This window comes from Gracilinanus agilis, chromosome 4 (assembly GCF_016433145.1).
Source record: "Gracilinanus agilis isolate LMUSP501 chromosome 4, AgileGrace, whole genome shotgun sequence".
NCBI lineage: Eukaryota > Metazoa > Chordata > Mammalia > Didelphimorphia > Didelphidae > Gracilinanus > Gracilinanus agilis.
Window position 1 is genome coordinate 220,355,001 of NC_058133.1, and position 12,704 is coordinate 220,367,704.

The 12,704-nt window shown below is 37.3% G+C and overlaps 1 protein-coding gene across 1 annotated transcript in view; it reads right to left on the reverse strand.

The window, feature by feature from the left end:
* ARSG (arylsulfatase G) overlaps window positions 1-12,704 on the reverse strand; it is a 200,204-nt gene that overhangs the window by 148,986 nt on the left and 38,514 nt on the right. The gene's annotated exons all lie outside the window — the stretch shown is intronic.

A 12,704-nucleotide genomic window follows, 5' to 3' on the forward strand; every position in this document is an offset into this window, starting at 1 on the left:
ATTTTTCCCCCTTGACAATTTGGAGAGAAAGCTCTTTCCCCGTTTGAGGACAGAGAGCATGTTAGCTTATCTTATAATAGCTCTTGCCTAATTTTTTTGTGGGTTCTTTTAAAAATAGTTTTGTTTTAAAATAGAAACTTTGCCTGAGGTGCTCCCAAGGAAGGGGCTTAAGCCTCGGTGGGAGTTGGTGACAGCGAGCTTTTGGCTCCGCATTCAGAGTCCTGCATGAAGTTCCCTGAACGTCATCAAAATCTGAATGTCAGAGGCACCTAACAGTGACTCCGCACTGCACACAGCTAGGGCGCAGATCCATGCTGTCCCAAGAAAGTAAGGTTACTGCCTCAAGGCCAATTACTTTATGACGCCTGGCGTTTTGTTTTTTTTCTTGGTCGGGACAGAGTTTTCCCTGCAGACTCTAAGCATTGTATTTTGATCGTCAAAGTTGTAGCTCTCTGTGACTGCAGGGTTCCTCTCCCAACTTAAACTGTTTCTCCCCAGCTTGTAACCCGCATTAAACTATTGCCGTAGCCGGCAAGTGTCACAACTGTTTTGCGAAGGATGACTTTTAAGGAAATGGGCTATTTTCCTATGTTCAACAGAGAAGAAATAAAAAATGACATAGGTGGCTAGCAACGTTGAATGTATGTTTTAGTGAGAAACTAGCCTGGGAAGCAACTAATTGGAACCATTAAGTCCTCCACCTGAAATTTCTGTTTGCGAAGTTTAAAATTTAAAGCCAGTAATTTACAGCTGAGTCTGTTTCTACACTGAGAATGGGAAAGGTATTACAAAAAATGTTGGGGTCCTCCCCCATAATAATAGTTATTCTTCTGTGGCCGCAGTTTATGGTAAAATCTTTAGACGTAAACCACGTAGGCGTAGAAGGTACTGTTTTTTGATATTTTAGTCAGGGCTACATCTTGCATGGCCAATGTAGAAGAGTCCTGAGGTTCCTTTCGCTTAAGACTTTCCAACATAGAGACATACTGTATGTAAATAAACAGTGCAACCAAGTGGAAAAGCAAGTTCTTCTGTCTTAATGACAGCCACTAACCCCAGAATTTTAGTTCTGCGGTTTTCAAACAAGGAGTTTCCTCAATGGAAATCCTTCCAAGGAGAACACGAAGAACATGATTAAATTCTTGGATCAGGCAACAGCATCATGGTGTAGTAAGAGAATGAGTTCCCGTCAAACAGTTCAGTGGCCCTTATGCAGCATTTTTGGAAATGTTTGTAATTTTTTACTGTACAGTTTGGACTTTTTGTACAAGTGGACTTCACCTAAGTACAGACTAGTTTTTGACAACTATGGATTGGAACAACTTGTCGGAAGCTGTTCTCAAGGGTTACATACACCTTTAAAAAGAATGGGAATACATGACATATTTGCTGAGTTGTAGCTTATATCAGTTGCTGCTAAGCACTTCCATATGTGCCCTTTTAAAAACTCTTCTGAAATGATTCAAGACAAAGCTGCTAACATGGAATAATCTGTGTTGTGCCTTTTTAATGCATACGGGTGGAATGTCATAAGCAACTACTATTACAGTAAAATTTAATGTTTTAACATATTTCTAAGCCCCAGCAGAATGATCACTTATTTCAAGTATATTCAAAAGAAAGAGATTTTGAACAGCCCTTAAATTTGTCATCATGAGTTTTTTTCCCCTCAAGAGTTAAAAAGTAGTTTGCCTTAAATCATTGCTTCTCTTCATCTTTCAGAAAAATATTATCTTAAAGTTAGCCCTTGCCTAGAGTTGTATTAAGATAGAAAGTAAGACTTTAAAAAAATAATTCAATTTCTGATGCTTACTACTAGGAGACCTACTTCTGAAGTGTGACCTTGGGCAAGCCTCTTACTCTACCTTGGACTCAGCTTCCTTTGGACTAGATAGCCTCCAGATCATTTTTGGCTCTAGAGTGGAGAAGTCAACTTTTCCAATTAGGTCAAGAATTTGTCTGCTAGGAAGGAATATTCTAGGGTGGCAAGTAAATTCACTGTGAAACCCTGAATAAGCCACTTAAGAGGACTTCATATTCCCATCTCACAATTCTCTGGGCTAGTTCATTTTGTAAATTCATGGAGCTTATTGTAATAATAGCTGATAATTTGTACTACTTTAAGATTTACCAAATGCTTTTTCTTAGAATTACCTTATGAAGTAAGCAACTGATTTCATTCAATGGAGGGGGGTATGTATGAGAAAACTTAATTTCATAGAGATTGAGATTGTTGCAAGATTGTTGTTATTACTCCTATTTTATGCCCAGGGAATAGATCTGGAAGGAGAGGATCACAGAAATCATTTAGCCACTTCTTTTTATTCACAGGGAAACTTTAGGCTACTAACTAGGTCACAAAATGATAGAGATCAATCTGAGTTACTTTGTGTAATACTGTAGACACTTTGTATTTACTTATCGACATATGTGTTTTATCTCCCCCAAAGAAAGTAAGCCCCTTAAGGACCAGGAACAGGATTCCTTTTTTTTTTTTTTTGGTCTTTGTATCTTCTGGGACTAGCACTACACTTAATTATTTGTTGAATTAAACTGAAATAAAAAGTGGACCCCAAGAGATAGAATAATTTACATTGCCAATAAATAAAATCTCTCTCCTCTTAAGTGGCTTATTCAGGATCACACAATTACTTGCTACCCTAGAATATTCCTTTCTAGCAAATTCTTGACTATAAAACTGAACTGGAAAAGATGGCTAATCCATTCTTTAGAGCCAAAAATTATTTCAGAAGCTATCTAGTCCAACAGATAAGGAAGCTGAGCCCTAAGTAGAATAAGAGACTTGCCCAAGGTCACACTTCAGAAGTAGGTCTCCTAGTAGTAAGCATCAGAAATTGAATTATTTTTTTTAAATACTTACTTTCTGTCTTAGTAACAACTGTAAGACAGGGGCTAAGCAAACAGAGTTAAGTGACTTGCCTAGAAGGAAGAGTCTCAGGCCAGATTTTAGCTCAGGTCCCCACAACTCTAGGCTTGGCCCTCTACCCTCTTTACTACCTACCTGTCCCCAGAAGTTGAATTTGAAACCAGGACTTCTGAAGTCTATGCTCTTTATACAGTACTGTGTTGTATTAATACTATTACTAATAGCTGGGATTTATATAGCACTTTCAAATTTGCAAAGCACTTTGAACTGCTTTGTGAGATAGGTAGGACAAATACTGTTACTGGAATTTTTACTGATGAAGAAATAAGCCATGAGGGCTTGGTTAATTTACCCAAGGTCACTAAGCAAGTTAAGTACTTAAGGCAGATTTTGAGTCTAGGTGATCAGATAAGTTTCTTTCCCCACTACAGGCATAATGTACAAACACCTAAAATTAAGATTCCAGTCCAAATTGTTAGTCATTCTTGGATTTTGTTAAAATAACCTAGGGTAGGGGTCCTTAACATTATTTTGTGTCTTTTATACTTTGGCATTCTAGTATGTATGTTATGTCATTTGATCCTCAAAACAACTCTGGGAGGTAGATGCTGTGATTCAGAGGATACATGACCTGCCCAAGGGGCACAAAACTAGTAAAGTGTCTGAGAGAGAAATTAACCTCACAGTCTTTCTGCATCCAAATCCAGTACTCTACCCACTGTACCACCTAGCTGGTTCTAGTGAAACCACTCAGGATAATGTTCTTAAGTGCATAAAACAAAATACATAGGATTACAAAGGAAACCAATTATATTGAAATAATTGTTTATTTAAACAAGTTGACTACAGATTAATGAACCTCCCACTCTAAGGTATCTATGAATTATTTTTTTCTGTAGAGAGGAATGTAATAGGGAAGGTATTGTCTTCTCCACCCAAAATCTAACCTCATGTACAAAAATTCTCACAACCAACTCCATAGAAATTATTCTAAGAAACCAGACTACTATTTGTTGTTCCTAATAAAGGTAATATCTTTTATCCACTGGTAATTAAACATTACCAAGACACAAGAGAGCTTCAGAAAGTGAAAGCCATAAACTTTTAGAAAATGGGTCTTCGATCTTATATGATTTCAGTACTGAAAGTAACTTTTGTTCAAATAATGGCAATTTCCTTCAAAGATTTGAAATTGCAAAATGGTAAATAGTAAAAGATGAGTTGGTTCATCCTCAATAAGAGTACATTATGTGATGAGAATATTAATGATTCCCCAGCTCTGTGTGTCTTCAAGCATAGGATGAATGACTTCTTGGCAGGTGTGTTTTAGAAGGCACTCTTGTTCAGGTACTGGTTGCACCAAATTACCTTTAAGATCCCTTCCAACTCCAATAATTGTCTAATAAGGGGGAAGGGAATAAGCATTTATATTAGTTTCTACTACATTCCAGGCACTGTACTGAATATTTTACAAATATTATCTCATTTAATCCTCACAACAGCCCTGGGAAGCATGTACTATTATTATCCCCATTTTAAAGTTGAGGAAACTGAGGCAAACAAATTAAGTGACTTGTCCACAGTCACATAGAGCCAGAATTAAACTCGGGTTTTCCTGACTCCTGCCCTATCACTTCATCCACTGCCCTACCTAGCTGCCCCTAAAGTTTAATAATCTTCAAGGAATTAAGAGTATATAGTCAGCAAAAAGAAAGAAACCAAAAGTAAATGCTATTTATTAAGTCATAAAATTCTAACATCTTCAGCAACTATCCGCCAGACTTTTGGATCTAGGATTAAGAATCTATCTTCTACATTCGCTTTGTACTTTCCTCTCTGCTTCATGATTTTACTGAGTCAACAAGTTTGGGCAGTCCTTTTCCACAACTATCTGCACTATGGGCTAGTTCATTTTGTAAATTCCTGGTGCTTATCATAATAAGAGCTGATAATTTATACTACTTTAAGGTTTACTAAATGCCTTTCTTAGAATTACCCTGTGAAGTAATCCATGTATGCATGCATGCATGTGAAGTAATCCATGTATGCAACTTATTTCACCCTATTTTGGAAGTGAGGAAACCAGATTTCAGAGAGATGGAATGACTTGTCCAGAGTCACACAACTAACTAATAAGTGGCAGTCTGGAATCAGAATCGTGACTCCATAGCCAATACTTTTTCTAGGACACTGTGCTGGAAGAGACCTAGGTATCACCTATTCCAATTTCTTTTTTTTTAAAATGAGGATATTAATGAATGAGTTAGAAAAATCCCAAGACCAGGATCCATGTTTCCTGACTCCTGGACAAGTGTTCTTTCTGTCGTATCACATCATATTAACAAGACTTAGAACTCAAAGGGAACTAAAACCATTAATCCAGACCCCTCACTTTACAAATGAAAAAACTGACCCCAAGAGAGATGACCACTGACTGTGGACACATAGCTGATGATTATTATCTGAAAACAAAGATCACTCACTTTTTGGTTACTTTCTATTTTTGCCTACAGTATATATGCTAATGAGTTTTTCCTGAAGAAATTTTTATTCTCCAAAGTCATTAGCTGTGCCCAATTATTTATTAAGAAGTTTTTTTTTTGAGGTAAACCACTTTTCACCTTTGACTCAGTAGTCTTAATTATATTAATTTGCAGGACAGAGTTGGTTGGTTGGTTGTTGTCCTTCACACTCAAAGAAGACCAAAATATGTGTCAATATGGTGGAGCATGACTTGAAGTCCAAATTCCTTCAATTTAAGTAAAACTAGCCAACTGAGAAACATTGGGAAGTTGTTGGAAATTGTCTTTGGGAGTTCAGGTCTTCTCTTTCTAAAGACCTTCTAATTACTCCTGAGTATTTTAGGTAGTCATAATGAATCCCATAATGGGTCAAATTGTAAACCAGTCACCTGGAAGGAGTTAGGAATCACCTATTCCAACCCTTTAGTATTATAGACGAAGAAAGTAGGGCTCAAAGAGGTGACTTGACTTGCCCAAGGTCACCAGTCAGGAGATAGAAGGTGTTATGAATAAGTGGAAAGATGACTAGATTTAAAATAAAAAGACCAGGGCTTAAACTTTACTTATTTCACCTTTCAGTTTTCTCAACAGTAAAATAGGGTAATGATATATGCCTTTTGTTGTAAGGGAAAGGCCTTATAAACTAAAGGAACACAGAAATGTGATCTCTATTATTTAAACAGCAGGGCCTGGGTTAGAAGTGAACCTGGGCACATGAAAAGCTAAGAAGTACAGAAAAAATATATGTTTATACTATTATAATTAAGCTCCTTGAGGGAAGAGACTATTTTCATTTTTGTCTATGTATTCCTAGTAGTTTATGTTACTTAAAACCTAAGTGCTTACTGAATTTTTGTGGATTTATAATTTTTATCACTCTGTCAAAATATTTTCTATAGTTAGCAGACAATCTAGATCCATGTTGGCAAACCTATGGCACAAGGTGCCAGAGAGAGGGGGCTGCTCCCCTCCCCCTCTCCACCATGCCTGAGGACATTTCTCACATCACCTGCCCTTCTGCCCAGCAGCTTAATGGGAGTGCTTCCTCCCTTCCCTGTCTGGAGTAAGTGGGCAGCTCACAGGTACCTTGAGGGTGCAGTTTGGTCACTGTCTCTAAAAAGTTCACCATCACTGACCTAGATGAACATCAGGCAAAGGATAGTGAGAAAGAACAATCAGACAGGAAGAAGGAGAGAGATGTATAACCAAAAGCAAGAGAGAGTTCCTAGGGGAAGAGTGCAAAGATCAAGAAGGAAAAGGATTAAGCCTGGCAACTAAGAGATCATTTTTGTTTGTCTTTTCTTTTAAAGGGGCCAATAATATCACAGAGTGACAAAAGTCAAGACTACTGGCAATGGCCCAGAATGCAGTAGATGACCTTGGCATCTTTAATGTCTTTCTGACCAAGCTCTAAGTGCCTGCTTCCACTGCTTTCATGGCCATTGGAACTAGTTGTTCTCCTCTGCTCATTCTGCTGGGGGGAAATCTTCACATACTTGCGATAGACATTCCCTTAACTCACAGGTAGCTTTATTGGTTACCCTCAAACTGGTTTTGCCCATCTGCCAAGACAGTTACCTAGGTGCATCCTACAGGTTCTTGGAGCCCCCGGTGAGAGTTAAGTGCCAGGTGGACACCAAAGGTAGATAAGCAGCCCTAAAGAGGACTTGGCAAGCCCTTGACTTAGGAAAGAGCAATTTTGGGTGATTGATGAGGTCAGAAACCAGAAATTACTGCAAAAAGTTAAGATGAAAGGGAGAGGAAAAGAAGTGTTGCAGGTAGTGTTAAGAAGTTCAGCCACAAAAAGCAGGAGAGATGTAGGATTCTAAATAGAACAGACAAGTGAGAGTTTTTTGAGGAGGGGAGACATGAGCATGTTGGAAGACACTTGGGGAAAAAGTCAGTGGGCAGTGATTTAAGAATAGTGTGAAAGTAGGGATAGCAAAGGGGGTATATCTGCTGGAGAATGCAGGATTGAATGAGATCACTAGTGCTTGTAGGGGGGATGTGCCTTCAAAAAGAGGACTCCTTCATGTGAAAGGGGTGAAGAAAATAGTTGTAGAAGGGTAATCTTAATGATGTGAGCGAGCTGAGAAAGAGTGGAAAAGAGAACTTTTAGTGACTGCCTCAATGTTTTCAGAGATTATAAGTCAGGATGCTAAACCGAGACAGTGAGGTTATGGGAAGTTTGAAAAGGGATGAAAATTTTGGAAAAGTTTCTGTAGTAAGTGGGAGAGTAAATTGATTAAGGGGATACAAAAGAATTTCCCTGTCACACTAAGGGCCTTGGTGATAACACATAAGAGTTGAACTGACAATGATCAGCACAGAGTTGCAAATATGTGCCCCTGAGAAGACTGTAAGGCTAAAGATGTAGATTTGAGAAAGGGATATGGATATACATTTTCAAGGGAGCGGGTTAAACCTTTGAGGTAAGAAGAGAGAATAGCAGAGAGCTGTGAAGAAAGCTTTGAGAAAAATTCATATTTAGTTCTCAGGAAAGGAAAAGTCTATAGAGGAGCACCCAGGGAGCAGAGTTAATGAGACAGGAGAATAAGAATGCTAACATCACAAAATCCAAGAGAAGGCAGAATTTCCAGCAAAGAAATTATTATTGTCATTAATGTCAGATGCTGTAAAAGCTCAAAGAGAGGAAACCTGAGAAAAGACTTATCAAGACATAACAATAAAGTCATCATTAGTGAGTGCAAAATCATTGCAGAAAGTTAAGGAAAGAGTGGATAGTCAGGGAATGGAGATAGTTAATGCAGACCTAGAGTTTGGAAAGCTTGACTATGAGAGGATGGAGAGGAATAGAAAAGTACTTAAATCGCTACTGGGAAATACTCCTTAGGCTGAACCACAAAATGTACAAAGTCTTGTTCAGTGAAACTTTTCCTATTGTAAACAGGCACTGGATTTGGGAATGCCTGTGGTCTTAAGAATAGTATGAGTTTTCTGCATGAGAGGTCATTTTCTAACTACATAGCAAATACTAGGTTTTGGAGTAAACATGCACACTTAGATGAGTGATTACTTTTGCATAGAAAGCATCAAGGTACAGGTGGGAAGAACCCTGGATTTGGAATAGAGTACCTAAGTCTGAATCCCAGGTTAGCTACTAAGGTCTGCTTGAGTGTTATTAATCTAGACATTTAGTTTCCTTGGGCCTCAGTTTTCTATGTACAATAAGGAGGTTGAACTAAATCAGCGGTTCTTAATTTGGGTTCCATCGAGTCCTGATCTGCGGAAAGACTGGGTCCATGGGATTATGAATTTAATAGAAAAAAATTATATCTTTATTTTCATTAACCTCTGATAATTAGCATTTCTTTCATTATGAATGTAGGCCACAAACCACAGTAAAGTATTAGCAGGAATTATTACTTTGTCATCAATCACAAATATTTTCATATCACATTACAGTTGTTGCATTTATTATACCTAAACAGTACTCTGAAATGACTGATTATTAGATCTCATGTTATCTAGATCTCTTGTGCTAAATCTCGAGTGACCAGTCTTCCTTTGTAGTCTTATTTTTATTCATTTAGAAACATTATTGTGAGAAGGTGACTAATAGGTCACCAGACTGCCAAATCCACAACACAAATAAGGTTAAGAATCTTTGAACTAGATGATATTTAAAGTTCTTTCCAGCTCTAAATCTTTGATCCCATGGTCGCCTGTTTTTTTCTCAGGATTTCAACTAACTTAATTTTGGACACTCCAGGCATAAAGATAAAACATATCTGTGAAGGTACATGGTTAGCTATATAGAAATAACTTTGTAATGTGAAGAATAGTTGAGAGAGGCTGTAAAGTCCTTCTCCAGAGGGTTACTGAAGTTTCATCTCAAACCTCTTTGCATTTTAAGGAAAGCCAGTGAAATCCTTATTCTGTTATAATGTAGTCTGAAGCCAAACACATCAGAAAACAAGGATCTCTACCACAGAGAGTATAAGCTTCTTAAAGCATTCTTATATCCCATTTTTTCAACCAATTTTTTACTTGATACTATAAAAAGTGAGTTTTAACTTTTTTTTTTTTAAAGAAGGTTTAGAAAGAGGCAGCTAGTTCACTCAGTGGATAGAGAGCCAGAGCTGGAGATGGGAGATCCTGGGTTCAAATATGAATTCACTTACTAGCTGTGTGACTCTAGACAAATCACTTAACCCCAATTGCTTAGTCTTTACTGCTCTTCTGCCTTGGAAATAATATTTAGTATCAATTCTAACAAAGAGGGTAAGGATAAAGATGGAGAAGGAATAGAAGCAGCTCTAGAACTTTAATGAGAAGGCTATTAGGAGATATCTTTCCTAATATCATTTATTATTTATTAATAATTAATAAAACTAGCCCCTTTCAAACATATACGGTAAATTAATCTAAAGCCTGAGAATCTTAGAATTATTTCTTTTGCAATTAATCAACAAATATTTTTAAGTGCCTATTATGTGTCTGGCACTGAAGATATAAAAACTAAAAATAAAACATAGTAAAGCTTTCCTATTTCCTGAAGATTTGGATAGCACTTTGGGTAAAAAAAAGGCCTGTCCTTCCTCATTGCTGCCTTTTAGCTTCTTCTCTAGATTCTTTATAGCTCAGCTCAAAATCACATAACTATTCTGTTCTGTTGCTTGTTCAGCAAACCTCACTGCTGGTAAGTAATCCTTCAGTACCTTGCCTCATCAACTCATTCTACTCTCTACATAATGACTCTTCCAATCCTTTTCAACCCTCCTTAATTCCTTAACTAAAAAACCACCCATGGCTCCCTATACCTGCAACCTCTAAATTTAAAACTTTGCCTCATAATTTGCAGGAAAAAAAAAATGAGGCCATTCACCATGAGCTCCCAGTTCTCCCTCTTATTTCCTATCACATTCAGATGCCTTATGCCACTATTCCCTCCTTTGCCCCTTCTCACATGATGAAGTAGCCTTACTCTTTACCAATGCTAACCTCTCTAACTGTTCACATAATGGCATAACATCCTATCTCCTCCAAAAGATTAGCTCTTCTGGAATCCTCACTCCTTCATTTATTCAAATTTTCCTTGCTCATTCCCTTTTGCCTATAAGCAAGACCTAGTTTCCCCTATCGGGGGAGGGGGGGGAGGGGAATCCTCACTTGATTCTTTCAATTCCATTATTATTGTTCTTATCTCTTCTGGGTTTGAAGCAAATTTTAAAATGACAATCTATTTAATCTGTGCCTCCACCTTCTCTCCTCTCACTTTCTTTACAGACTTCAGATCTTATCATTCCACAAAAAACTGTCCTCTCCAAAGTAACCAATGATCAAAGTTGTCAAATCCAATGATCTTTTCTCAATCCACATTCTCCTCGACCTCTCTGTAGCCTTTGGCACTGTTAATCACTCTTTCCTTCTGGTAATCTCATCATCTCCCTAGGATTTAATTACCATCTTTTTGCTGAGGATTATCAAATCTCTCCAGCTCCAACCCCTCTCCCATCTTCAACTGCCTTTCAGAAATCTCTAACTGCATGTCCAGGAGACATATTGAAATTAAGCAGGTCCAAAACAGAAGGGCAACACCATCCTCTCAATCACTCCAGTGTAAAATCTAGGAGTCATCTTTGACACCTTCCTATTGGCCTAGCTATTTTACCTTTACAATATCTCTCAAATATTTCCCCTCCTCTGAAAACTATCACTCTGCTACATTCATCACTTAGCACCTAGATTGATACAATAGTCTGTTGGTTAGTCTTTACTTATTAGTCTTAATGTTCTCCAGTGACCAAAGTGATTTTCCTAAAGCTCAGGTCTAATTCTTGTCATTCATCTATTTAGTAAACTCCAGTGGCTCCTTATTGCTTCCAGGATCAAATATAGAATCTTCTCTTTAATGTTTAGAGCCCTTCAAAACCTAGTTCCCTTTTACCTTTCATAGTATGTATCTTTCTTTGATCCTCCTTACTGCTCTTTGAACAAGACATCTATCTCTTGGCTCTAAGCATTTTCTCTGACTATCCCTATGCCTAGAATGTTCTCCCTCTTCAACTCTGTCTATTGTCTTCCTTAGATTCTCTTTTAAATCTCAAGTAAAATTCTATATTTTATATGAAGTCTTTCCCAAACCCCTACTCCTTTCCCTCTGTTAATTATTTTCTAATTATCCTTTCATAGCTTACTTGTATGTTTTTGTTTGTATGTTGTCTCCCTCTTCCCCCTACTATTATATTGTGAGCTCCTTGAAGGGAGGGACTGCCTTTTGCCTCCTTTGTATCCTCAGCTCTTAGCACAGTGTCTGGCATACAGTAGATGCTTAATAAATTTTGATTTACTGTTTAATTCTACCGTCAGCAGGAAGAGTTTCCCAGTTCTTTCCCTAATGTCTTCTCTCTAAGACTACATTCTATATTCTCTGCATATTTCTTTTATTATGTAGTTATTTTCATGTCATCCTCCTCATTATAATGTGAGTAACCTGAGGATAGGGAATAATTGTAAAGCACTTAGCATAGTGCCTGGCACTTAATAAGCAGTATATAAATGTTAGCTACTATCATTATCATTTACCCTAAACACAATACCTGACACATAATAGGTGACTAATAAATACTTTTGGTTGATTTGTCCTAGGTATCTAATCCTGAAAAATCACTAGCAACATTTGTTATGAAGTAAATTGAAAATAGAATTTAAGCCCACTGAGGAAAAGGATTGTTTTGATTTTCTTTTTTGCCTTATTATCTTTAGCACCTTGCATCATTTGTGGCAAAGATAATAAATGCCAGCTGAGTGAACTGCATTGAAGATAATCTATGGGCACCAAGACTCAAGATGTAATTAGACAGGACTACTGAGCTTCAGATCCAATGTTTTATTTATCTTGGCTACCTGTGACTTTTTTGTAACTGATAATTCCTATATCATTTCTAAGAACTTTAAAATAGCAAAATCATTCCAAGTGATAATATGCATTACTAGCTGATGTCCCTTAAATCCACTTATTCTAGTGCAGCCAAAGTGGTATAGTCAGTGATGGACTTGGAGTCAGCAAGATCTTATTTAAATCCTGGCTTATAAATTCTGGCCTTGGGCAAAACACTTAATTTCTCTCAGCTTAACTTTTTAATCTATAAAATGGGCATAATAATAGAACCTGCCCCTAACATGGTTATAAAGATCAAATAAAAGAGCATATAAGTGCTTTGCAAATATTCATGTGGTATAAATATTAGAGCTATTATTATAATTGGCTAAAATTTTTTCTAGCACAGTTCAAAGACCAGTTACAAGACTAGAGCTATGTATTCATAAGA